Source organism: Streptopelia decaocto (genome assembly GCF_964273445.1).
Source record: "Streptopelia decaocto genome assembly, chromosome: 2".
NCBI classification, from domain to species: domain Eukaryota; kingdom Metazoa; phylum Chordata; class Aves; order Columbiformes; family Columbidae; genus Streptopelia; species Streptopelia decaocto.
In genome coordinates, this window is record NC_138655.1 from 43996501 (window position 1) to 44008191 (window position 11691).

Here is an 11691-nt window from a genome sequence, read left to right on the forward strand (position 1 = left end):
ACGATGCAGAGGCAGACCAATATGTGAAAAAGGGTTCATGTGGCTCCCCTATTCTCCCTGCCTTAGCCATAATGCCTGGTTAAAGGAACTATGCTAATTTTTCCCAGATGAGTATCCCAGGAATCTGTGCACTGTACTACAATGTATTTCTTCTGGAAGTGTTTGCAGAAACAGGATGTTTTGCCATACCCTAAGGTTAGGAAGTCCCCCCTTTCAGAGGACTTTCCAGGAAGGGGCATTTAGAGGTGATTTCCACTCCCTCTGCACTGTCTGAAATGACATATGAAATAACCTGTTGAAGTCTTGGGCTAAGAAGGAGCTTCTCTGCTCCAAGTGCCCTGCAGAGCAAGTTTGAAACTCTTCTGCTTGGCCTAGAGCATATCTCTGCACCACTGCCAGAGTGTGACAAAAGCCATCAGGCTGCATGGCAGCCAGCAGAGCTGAGAACATCTGCATTTCTTGTGCACTGTTCTCAAGAGAGCAGAATATAAATCATTTAAATGTATAGACTGTTTCTTAAGAAGTTGTTTGGTATTTTTTCCTGAATTACTCCAATAAGCCATTTGCATTTGATAATTGAAGTGATACGGGGGCTGTTTCAGGTATGAAAATTGTTGCTTTGTTCTTCACAACATGAGGAAATTTCATTTTAAAAACAGGTTTTCAGTTTCAGAGCTTTATAACCTGTCACAAAACACAGCACACACAAACAACCCATGCTTTGCATTTGGCCATTTGCAGAGCCCAAAAGCAGCATGGAGCCAGCTGACAGGGGGACTGGAAAAGAGTTTCTGTGTGGGCTTCTGCTGCAGCCAGATTAGAAGGGGGAATTAGAGACAGGGTGCGGTTCCCACCTAGAATGCCTCTCCGGCAGTTCACAGACCTTCACACTGTCTTATTAACACACGCTTCCCTCTCTCCTTCCAAATATGCAAACTGCACCCTCTCCCAGGTCCCTCCTTAGCTTAAGGGTGCTGGCATGTTCTCTGCTGACTTTCTGGAACCCAGGGATTTCCAATTATTTCCACATCCTCCTCCTGTTTCTCTTCTGGCTGTGGTGCCTTTGGGCTGCCTGCTCGACTTCCCACTCCACGGGTCTGCAAAGCAAGGGCAGAAAGGCCAAAAATTAAGAGTGCAGAGTGGTATTTGCACAAGGAAAAAGGGAAGAGGATCAAATAGAAATTGCCTGGGGCCAGATTTGCTTATTCTCTCTATCTTGCCCTTTTCTCCAAAACAGCAGCCTTCATGTCTACTCAGGTTCTCGTTAAGTTTCCTTAGCTATCTTTTATTCAGCATCCAGCTGTCTCTCAGTTCTTAGGAAGAGAGGAGGAGTGTCTTCTTTGCCTTTAGGCACAAAAGGCTCCATCAAGGTGAGGTACAGGCAACATGTTTTATTAAAGCATGTGGCATAACCCAGTGCAACACATCTGAGAAGTCCTGAACATACTATTGCAGTGTTTGAAATTATTGTGTTAGGTGACATCCCCCCAGATCAAAAGTTGGTCCCAATCTCGATAAGTGATTACTGTAGAGCCTGCATCTCTGACCTGTCCATCACTTAGTCTAGCAACTCCCTCACCCAGTGACCAGCCTGGCTCAACTACACAGCCCTAACTCACTCCCTTGGCTTTCCAGTGCTTGCTTAACTACTCTTCTGTCTTGCAGTAACTCACAGATATTCCTCACTCCATACCTTCCAGACTAGAAAACTGGTGCCTATAGGCAGTCTCCACCAAGACGTTCCCTACAAAGGACCTCCACTCTCTTGCATGCTGTGGGTACTACTCCAAACAACCCCCTTCACCCTGTTCCCAGGCCAAGTATTGCAGGGAAGGAAGGAAGGAAGGAAAAGGAGATAGCAAACTGACTTATTGTTTGCAAGAAGGGTGGGGGAAGCATAGAGAAAAGTTGACCTGAGCTGCAAAGCTCTTTTAGTTTCCTCTTTCTCCTCTAAGGATGATTCCTGTTGGTATCCCTCCTCCCCACCCACTCCCCTACTGTAATTTAATTCCTGCCCCTAAGGGAAGGAAAAGAACGGTGCCTGCCTTTTGCAGAAGTCCTGGTTTGATGCTTTTCTGTAGGAAGTCAGTCAGCCAAAGCCACACTTCCCACTGGCAAAGCTGGGAATCTTGCAAGCTCTAGGGTCAAGATATTGATAGCAGGGTAGCTCTTTATATGCCTATCTATTAGATCGACAGAATAAGAAAGTAGTCAAGCATTTATCTGGTTAATTACTCCTTTCATTTTCTACATTATTCCTATTTCAAAATCTGGATGTATACATTCGTGAGTCCTAACAATAGTATGTTTGTGTGATTCCAGCTGACCAAACAACAGAAGTTATTTATAACTACAGATGACCGGACTCTGCTGTCTTTTCATTTATGTAATTTTCCTTAGATCATTCATTGGAAAGTGATCACACTTTCATGTTTCTCACACACAGAGGCCCTGTAGGTTAGCACACAGGAGATTAACCCTGGCAGTCTTCACCGCTGGGTTGCCTGAAGAGGAATTCTCGCTGCAGCTGTCCCAACCAACAGCCCCCAGGGGCCAGGGGGTTAAATAACTGTTCTCAGTGTCACCACAGGCAGCAGGTGTCTGCCGTGGCAGTACGGATGACTTTCAGATATAAAGCTTTGTAAAACTGGTGTTACTTTATGTCTTTTTGGTTTTGTTTTTTTTTTTCTTTTGCCAAAGCTCACTGGCATTGTAGTGCAATGGTCAGTGCCAGAGAAATTCCAGAACAAGTGAGTGGGATATTGATAAGTGGCATTAATTAAACAGGATAAATCACCATAAAGTGAAGCATCTTCTTAGACAGTAAAGAGAGGCACAGCATGCTCATCCATGCTAAGAGAGCAGCACCTCCCATCCACTTAAATACAATAAATTCAGAAACATTTTTAACATTTTCAGATGCTTCTCCCTGTACAAGCTCAAATGGGAACAAGCATAAATTTACGTGACATTTGGGACATCAAAGGCTACCTCTTTGAAGCCATTCTACCTACAACCTTTTCACATTACATGGAAAGCTTAGAGTAGGTAGAGCACTTTCTATAGACCCTTCACTAGCTTTTAATGCTATCCAAGGCAAATTCATTCAAACAAGCACACTATAACCAAAAAAAAAAAAAAAGCAATCTGCAAAATCCCTTGTTTCTATTTAGTAAGTAGGGCAGTTCTCCACAAGGCTCCTACAAGAGAACTGAAATTCAGGAGAGACAAGGGACACAAATGGAACTGCAATGTCCAAGGTTTCCTCCTAGGGTTGCACAGATTGGGAGCAGGCAGATAGAGACAGCAGCATATTTTACAGTATAGACTGTATGAAATAGGCCTCACTACTAATCCAAGCAGACACATAGCCAGGCAGAGCAGATCTACCAAATAAAGCCACAATATCTTTTCCTTAAAATAGAGAGTATTAAGGAATTTGGTGATTAAAAAGACACAATAAAACTCATAGCTGGCAGTAAACAGGACAGAAATGAAGTCGTGGAGGTTGCATTCCTTCATCTTAAAGCAGCACAGGCCTTCTTATTTGGTCCAGCCAAAATACCAGAGAAAAAATTATTCAAACACTCAGAAGAAAAACAGGGGTCTTCTTTGAGGCCTTTAAATATTAACCCACACTGACTAGGCTGTGTCCATGCAACTGAACAGCAGCCCCGTTCTCCAGAACAAAAACTTTTCCTACTTCCCATCTTTTCCTTTTTATTTTCTTTTTTATTTTTGGGAAATTTAGGCATTTTATGAAGAGTTCAGAAAAGGGAAGCTGGCTGGTATTGGGAATTCTGATATCACAGGCATGGAATCCCACACACTTATTAGCCAAGTGTTTCCATCCCTCTGCATACGTGACTCTTCCCTCAAGCTAATGATGTTCATAACCTTTTGCCCTTTCCATGGCATCATAGCTATTTAGTAATATTTACTTTTTTTTTCCCGTCTTGTAAAATGTGTGACCCCGTTGCCTTGCTAGTTTGTGGCTGATCCCCACGTAGATCAACTCAGACTCAAAGAGTAGTTCACAGGGTTTGTGTTCTCTGGCTACTTTCTTCCAAGTATGTTAGTCAATACGCGGCCCTTGCTCCCTAAGGAAAAAGACATCCAAATGATTAGGAAGGAAGAGGAGGTACCACAGCTTTTTGAAGCTGTTGTCTGGTGCCTTTAGTCTCAGGCACTAGTCTCACAACTGAATTTTCTGGAAGAGCTTTTCTCTTTTGAAAATCAGTGCCTTCTGGGCTAATACTGGGAACATGTACTTGGCACCATATCCAACATAGGGTTCTAATTAGCAGCCAGTATATAGCACTTCTGTTGACCAAACAACCAGCTGGGTTTATTGCCGAGGACCTATTCACAGTATTAGTGTCTACTAAAACTAGACATTATTTTAAGTGCTATATGGTCTAGGCCTGCTAAAGTTCTATTCTCTTTCTCATGCCTGCTCACAAGAACCATGAACCATTGGCTAAAGTGCCAACATTCATCAACAAGTTAAAGACTTTCTTTAGAGAAGAGCAGAAAAGATTCAGCTGCAGTATTTATATCAGAAAGAAGGCTGGAGGTACTTTTATCCTAATACCAAATGTAGAATAGTATAAGAATGATTTTTTTTCACCTTACATATTAAAACGGATGACTGTCCATAGGCATTGAATCAATGAATCAACTTAGAGACTACACTTTCAGTGAGAGAAAACTGTGTTGCCTACTGACTGTTAAGAAATCATCTTCTAGAGAATAATGAAAATTTAAGAATATAGTTTGAATTTCTTTGCATCCTGAAAAGTCTGTACTGAAAGAAAAACTGATTTGAAATATGCACACCTAATTCTTACTGAGTCCAGAACTGTGTCTGTAATCATACGTGCTATATAATATTTATTTTGTCAGGAAACTCTGGGAGTATACGGCTTCTATATTTCAAATCAGAAGTGTCACAAGCCTGCCAAAGCTCCACGTGGTGCTGTGTGGGTACCTCAGAAGCTCTGTGCTTTGTGACCTTTCTCTTCTGTGTGAGGTTACCTGCAATCTCCACCTCTGAGGAAGGTCCTTTGTGGCTCCTACTGCCTCTAGCAGACTCACATAAGGGATCTGAAATACAGGAGCATAGTGTGTGAATAAAACTCCTATTATGTCTCTAGTGCTCTGCATTTTCAAAAGTGTGAAAACTTTCTTAGAAATCTCACAGACTAAAAAAATGTATAGAATGAAGTGTAATACTGACCCTTAGTACTTCTTTTAACCTTGAACAGAAAAAGTAAAGAAACAGTCAGCTTGGGAAAGCTTACAGAAATAAATACATTTCTAAAATGTTTCTAAACAGTTTAGACTTTACGGAATTTCTGCACTCCCTGGTAACCTTTACCATGCCAAAGTGACCATTGGATAGCCACTGATTTTGTAGTGAAATCAGTGCAAATGCAGTAATTTTCAGGGGACTGAAAGAATTCTAATAAATGAAAACATGCTACATCTGGAAGTCGTGTAATGTGGAGACACTACAGAGAATATCAGCAGTAGCCAGACACCAGGAGGAGCACAGGGTAATTATACAGAATTTAACACACATAATTCCCTGCCTGTATGGATCTCAGGTGTTAAAAATGTAACTTTCAGTCAGGCTGCTGTTGCTGCTGTTGGGATTTGACATTGCCAGGTCAGCTTTTAAAACTCAGCCCAGCTTTCCCAGACTTCTTTCCTGGGAAGCAAGAAGAGAAAAAAGAGAGCTGTGGGGTGGAACCTGTAGAAAACAGGACCTCTGTTCTCCTCCAGGATGCTCACACTATATAGCACACTGACCACAGCACTGCTGCTGGAGACATTCCTGAGGAGCCCGAAGGAATGCAACAAGTGTCTAGTAAAATATGCTGGGATCTCTGCAAGATTCAAGCCAAGCATTGAACTTTTTCTTCCTGCAACATTGCTGCCCTTTGTTCATTTGCTTGATAAAAACCGTAGTCATTCTTCTCTGATGGTTTACAGCAACGTATAAGCTGTTTAGGCTGTCCATCATATATGAAGAGTTGCCATACAGGTTTGTGTAGCGCTTCTCCTCCAGCTCCAGCAGTCAGATGGGAAACCAACAAGACAGCGTTACAAACCTCTTTAGGATGCTTGTTCTTGTATATCCCTCATCCACCACCACTACTAACACTGCAGATCCATCCAATTTGGAAATACAAGTTCAAAAGCCTTACCACTCTCTCTACTGACTACTATGCAGCTGCTAAGCTTGTGTTTGATATGTTTATGTTAAGGGTTTGGTGTAAATGGGGCTTACTTTGCATAGCTGTCTGAAAATGTCTCCCCCCATCCCCTTTTCAAAAATGGGCAAAGGACCAAATATTTCTATAAAGCTTTTATTTAAACTATAGTCTACGAAAGACCTTAAATCTTCTAAGCCAAAATAGAACATTTTTGGAGAAAGGCTTTTTTTTTTCTGGGAAGATGTTAAATTGTAAAAAATTCTGAGTTTAAAAGCATTCAGATAATTCTTATCACTAAACTCAACTGAAAACAGAAGAAGGCAATTCTGCATTAATTATGCAGCTTCCAAATGGTTATAGGTTTCTTCAATGATGTCCCTGATGCAGCCAGTACAGTGTAGATTCTTAGTAGAAATGAGGATTAGTAACAGCATTGCATACACTGATGAGTTTGTAATGTACCTCAAATTTATTTTGGTCTCAGATCCAGCATGAGAAAAGAAAGAGCTCGGAATTTCTTGATGAAATAATTTAGTGAATGGGGGGCAAAAAAAGTAATTTAATGACTGGCTTAAAGAATTTATGTGACAGCAATGCAGTTCTTTCATACTCTGTTATACAATGTGTTCGTTTTTTTATGTCTAATGCTTTAACACAACGTGTCATGTTGCTAAACCCAAGATGTGGAGAAGACTCAGGGTCTCTGTGACAGAGAATCTGACTTCAAATTAAAGAATTCCTCCTTTGCTGTTTGGAATCAGAACTGGTAGGCGTAGCTTTTCCCAAGTATTTTTCACCCTGACCTGCGTGAGAGTACTTAGGCATTTTCCAGCAGCCAATACAGTATCGCAGCAACACTTGCACTGGGCGGGACTGAAGGACTCCAGAGACAAGGTGGGGAATGGTTTGAGCTGGGCCCAGCACAACACCGACCTGCTTTTCTCAAGGCAGTCAAAAAACCTGGTGATGAGGGCCACACGCAGAGCTCAATCAGACCACCTAAAAGGATGCTAGATCACCCTATGAAAATGCCACAGGATAATCCAGGACCACAGGTGGCTGGAATCTCAGTTTGAATCTACCCATTGAAGTCATTAGGAATATTCATCTCCAGCATTGGTGAATCTGGTTTTCGTTAGTTCCAAGACCTGCATACCCCTCTGCAGAAATATTTAATAACCATTTAGACATTTCTGGCCCATGGTTATTCTTACTCTGCAGCACAGATTGCATTCAGAAGCTCTTGTTTTTCAGGTGTTGAAAATCACAGAAGAAGCTGAAAATCAAGGATGAGAAGTAATATCTGGTATTATTACCTCTCTTCAAACACCATATTTATCTTTTAGGCAGGAAAAAATGAAGCATGAGACATGAGTGAACAAAGCCCCTTTACCTCTCAGAGAAGATTGCATGGGAATTCAAATGTCCTGGTATAATTCACAGATTCCTGAGTTCACATGAACAGCAGCAAAAGAGGAAAATTGCTCCATATCCTGTAGAGAGGAAATGAAAGGTATCAGGAAGAGAAGAATGTGCTGTGTGGTGCGAAAATGCTGTTTTGATTCCTGATGCTAAACATCTGCCATATTTTTGTGGGGAATCACTTGACTTAGTGAGAGAATAGCATCTTCAGGATTGTGCAAAGGTTATTCCAGACTCGAGCTGTCTGAATTGGCAGCTGTGGGAACACCCACAGGAAGCATGGGACCCTGGAAGAAAAAGTGTAGGAGTACATCCTGTGGGGATAGATAAAAGTCAGAGCCGGGCTATGGGAACCTCTTCAGAACAAACAGGCAAATACAGTTTCGCAAGTCAAAGTCCCAACTGTTTGTTTAGGGTTTTTTTTGCTATTTGTTGTTTTTATTTGGATTCCACAGAACACAAAAAGAAAAAGGATCTCAGGAAAAAAATAATGAATGAAACCTCAGAAGTTTTCTTTATTTTTTGGTGTGAGTTCAAGTGCTTTGTATGCAGGACGACAGCTTGCTCCTTTTGCGTTGCAATAGAATAATGCTATAATATACCTATTTCTTGTCCACCAAGTTTGATAGTCTGTCTCCACACACAGTCGATAAGAGTAGTGGTAGAGCAGAACTATCCATAATTTCTTCCCTGTCACCGTTTCACAGAAAAATGCCTCTTCTCATCCAGATGAAAACTTATAATTACCTGCTATAAAAATGTTGGCGAGGAAGAGTAACAATGGGAAACAATTCATCCATTTACTAGTTTTTAAGTGCTCCCAGTCACTGAAATCAAGTAGAAATTGTTGTCATGCAAACAGGTGGCTTCCCATGAATACCAACAGGTAGACAAGAGACACTCTGCCATCAGAACACACAATACCTTGTACTCCCATCACAGTAATGTGCTGATCTTTCTTCTTAACTTTATAAGCCCTGCTCAACAAAGTTAGATTAATTTATTTTTATTTTATCTGGATGACATTTTCATTTAATATTTGTGCCTAATATTTTTCTCAGTCTCTCAGCCAACTTTCTAGTATTTTTATAGACAATATCCTGCAAAATCAATCCCCACGGATCAATTACACATTATGTCAATTATTATTTCCTCTTATGTCTGAACATTCCTAATTTCTGTATCACTGAGAAGGCTGGACAGAAGTTTTAAGTTTGCCTTCTGCCTACTATTTATTTTTTCCTGTGTGACACATGCTATATGTTCTCTTGTTCTTTTTACTTTCATAAGTAAATAATCCTGATATTTTCAATTTCTTCCTACAAAAAATCGGTTCTCTGTAGTTCTCTGATATTTCCACGACCTGCCTGTAGTTTGTTTTTAGTTCTGTGCCTGTCTTTTTTCAGATGGGTTTACTAAATAATCAAAATGAGGACATTTAATGCCCTCCATGTGATTGTCTACCTCTACCCACTTCTAACACGCAGTCTAATAAGCAATTTTTTCTGTCACACACTCAGAACAGGCATTCACCGTGTTGTCCATGAAGACTCCTAGATCTTCTTGTTTCCCAGGGGGTTAGTACTACATTCAGAACTCATTCATATGAAAGAATAATTTAAAGTGAGTTTCCATGTCAGGAAGGAAGGAAGGAGGGAAGGAAGGAGGGAGGGAAGGAAGGAGGGAAGGAGGGAGGGAAGGAAGGAGGGAAGGAGGGAGGGAAGGAGGGAGGGAAGGAGGGAAGGAGGGAAGGAAGGAGGGAAGGAAGGAGGGAAGGAGGGAAGGAAGGAGGGAAGGAAGGAGGGAAGGAAGGAGGGAAGGAAGGAAGGAGGGAAGGAGGGAAGGAGGGAAGGAGGGAAGGAGAGAAGGAGGGAAGGAGGGAAGGAGGGAAGGAGGGAAGGAAGGAGGGAAGGAAGGAGGGAAGGAAGGAGGGAAGGAAGGAGGGAAGGAAGGAAGGAAGGAAGGAAGGAAGGAAGGAAGGAAGGAAGGAAGGAAGGAAGGAAGGAAGGAAGGAAGGAAGGAGGGAGGGAGGGGGGAGGGAAGGAAGGAAGGGAAGGAAGGAAGGAAGGAAGGAAGGAAGGAAGGAAGGAAGGAAGGAAGGAAGGAAGGAAGGAAGGAAGGAAGGAAGGAAGGAAGGAAGGAAGGAAGGAGGGAGGGAAGGCAGGAGGGAGGGAAGGCAGGAAGGCAGGAAGGCAGGAAGGCGGGAGGGAAGGAAGGCGGGAGGGAAGGAAGGCGGGAAGGAGGGAAGGAAGGAAGGAAGGAAGGAAGGAAGGAAGGAAGGAAGGAAGGAAGGAAGGAAGGAAGGAAGGAAGGAAGGAGGGAAGGAGGGAAGGAAGGAGGGAAGGAAGGAGGGAAGGAAGGAAGGAGGGAAGGAGGGAAGGAAGGAAGGAGGGAAGGAAGGAGGGAAGGAAGGAGGGAAGGAGGGAAGGAAGGAAGGAAGGAGGGAAGGAAGGAAGGAAGGAAGGAAGGAAGGAAGGAAGGAAGGAAGGAAGGAAGGAAGGAAGGAAGGAAGGAAGGAAGGAAGGAAGGAAGGAAGGAAGGAAGGAAGGAAGGAAAAGGAAGGAAAAGGAAGGAAAAGGAAGGAAAAGGAAGGAAAAGGAAGGAAAAGGAAGGAAAAGGAAGGAAGGAAAAGGAAGGAAGGAAAAGGAAGGAAGAAAGGAAGAAAGGAAGAAAGGAAGAAAGGAAGAAAGGAAGAAAGGAAGAAAGGAAGAAAGGAAGAAAGGAAGAAAGGAAGAAAGGAAGAAAGGAAGAAAGGAAGAAAGCAGCTCAGTAGAATTTTAAAGAAGTAAACATTTTACAAGTTATCATGCAGTGTGGACAATTGGTGACCATCTCTCAAAGCGCCTTTTGATTCCCCAAATGCTGATGGGAAATATTCTGGAGGCACAAATAGACTGCAGATGTTGGAGAATACATCTTAGAATTCTACTGAACATATTACCCTACTGGGAGGCTGTTTCGAGTCTCCGGGGACATTCCTTTGAGAGCCCAGCTGATTGTCTCATATTGAAACAACATGTCCAAGATACATTCCAAGTAAAAGAAAATAGAACAGGGGTACTCTGACCAAATATAAATCATGGGGCTAAAGGGCAGTTTATCTTCCTTCTTTCTACCATTCCTCTTCTCCCCCAATGAATACTCCCCCCAGGGAAACAGACCACTGGGTAAGTGGCTGCCAAACATGATGACTCAGACATTAGACACTGTCCCCAAGTGCTTCACAGATGGTGTCTGGATGGGAAACCCAGAGCTTTCGGCACCATAAGACTTGCTACATTTTTCCTTCTCTTTTTTTTTTGTAAATTCACTGCAGCATTACTTCTGATCTCATGACAAGCCCTTACAGCACTGTTGCCCCCCACAATGAATTCTGATCCTGACCTTATAACAACCAGTGTCATTGGCCCATAAAAAAGATAGGAGAGAAATCCTAGCAGACCTAGGGGAGTGGGAAAAACAAAGCTAAAATAAACATATTATTTAAAAGATTATCCTGTGTCTAATTGAAAAAAAAAAATACTAGAATACATTTAAAAGGAAAAGATTCTGCTGTAGAAGACAGGCATACTGTGAGGTACAGTACATTAGCACAATTGCATAATAGTAGGTACTAAGAAAGAAAATGTTCTTTGTACAGTTTTATTGGTCTGGTTCCTTTTGTGGAATCCTGTTTGTTTCAGTAAAATCCTGTTCCTTTCAGTTTGCTTTATGTTCCCCAAAGCTAGGACATCTTGGGATGCACATCTGGACATGGGCAAGCCTGAAAGCAACAGCATATTTCTGTATTTCCCCAGTACTGTATGTTCACATTAGACACAGGGAAAGGCCTCTATGAAAAAAAGAAAAAAACCAGCTATTTTTCCTCCCATAAAGAGAAGCTCAAGAAAAGCCCTGTAAAGGCCTGCAGATTATGCATAATGAATGAAGCTATCACAACTGTAAACAAAACTTATCATGGGAAATGTGAAATAGCCCTTCCTCTCTCTCCCCCTCTCTCAGACACACATGCTCACACACACACACAAACCCAGCTGCAAAGGATAAA

The 11691-nt window shown here is 42.1% G+C and overlaps 1 long non-coding RNA gene across 1 annotated transcript; it reads right to left on the bottom strand.

The window, feature by feature from the left end:
* Positions 1 to 2051: 2051 nt before the first annotated feature.
* Positions 2052 to 7709, bottom strand: LOC309436556. The gene is made up of 3 exons (XR_014183368.1): positions 7615 to 7709; positions 5038 to 5106; positions 2052 to 2183 (listed from the first exon to the last, which is right to left on the bottom strand). It is a non-coding gene; the product is annotated as an uncharacterized lncRNA (long non-coding RNA).
* Between the last annotated feature and the right edge of the window lie 3982 nt (positions 7710 to 11691).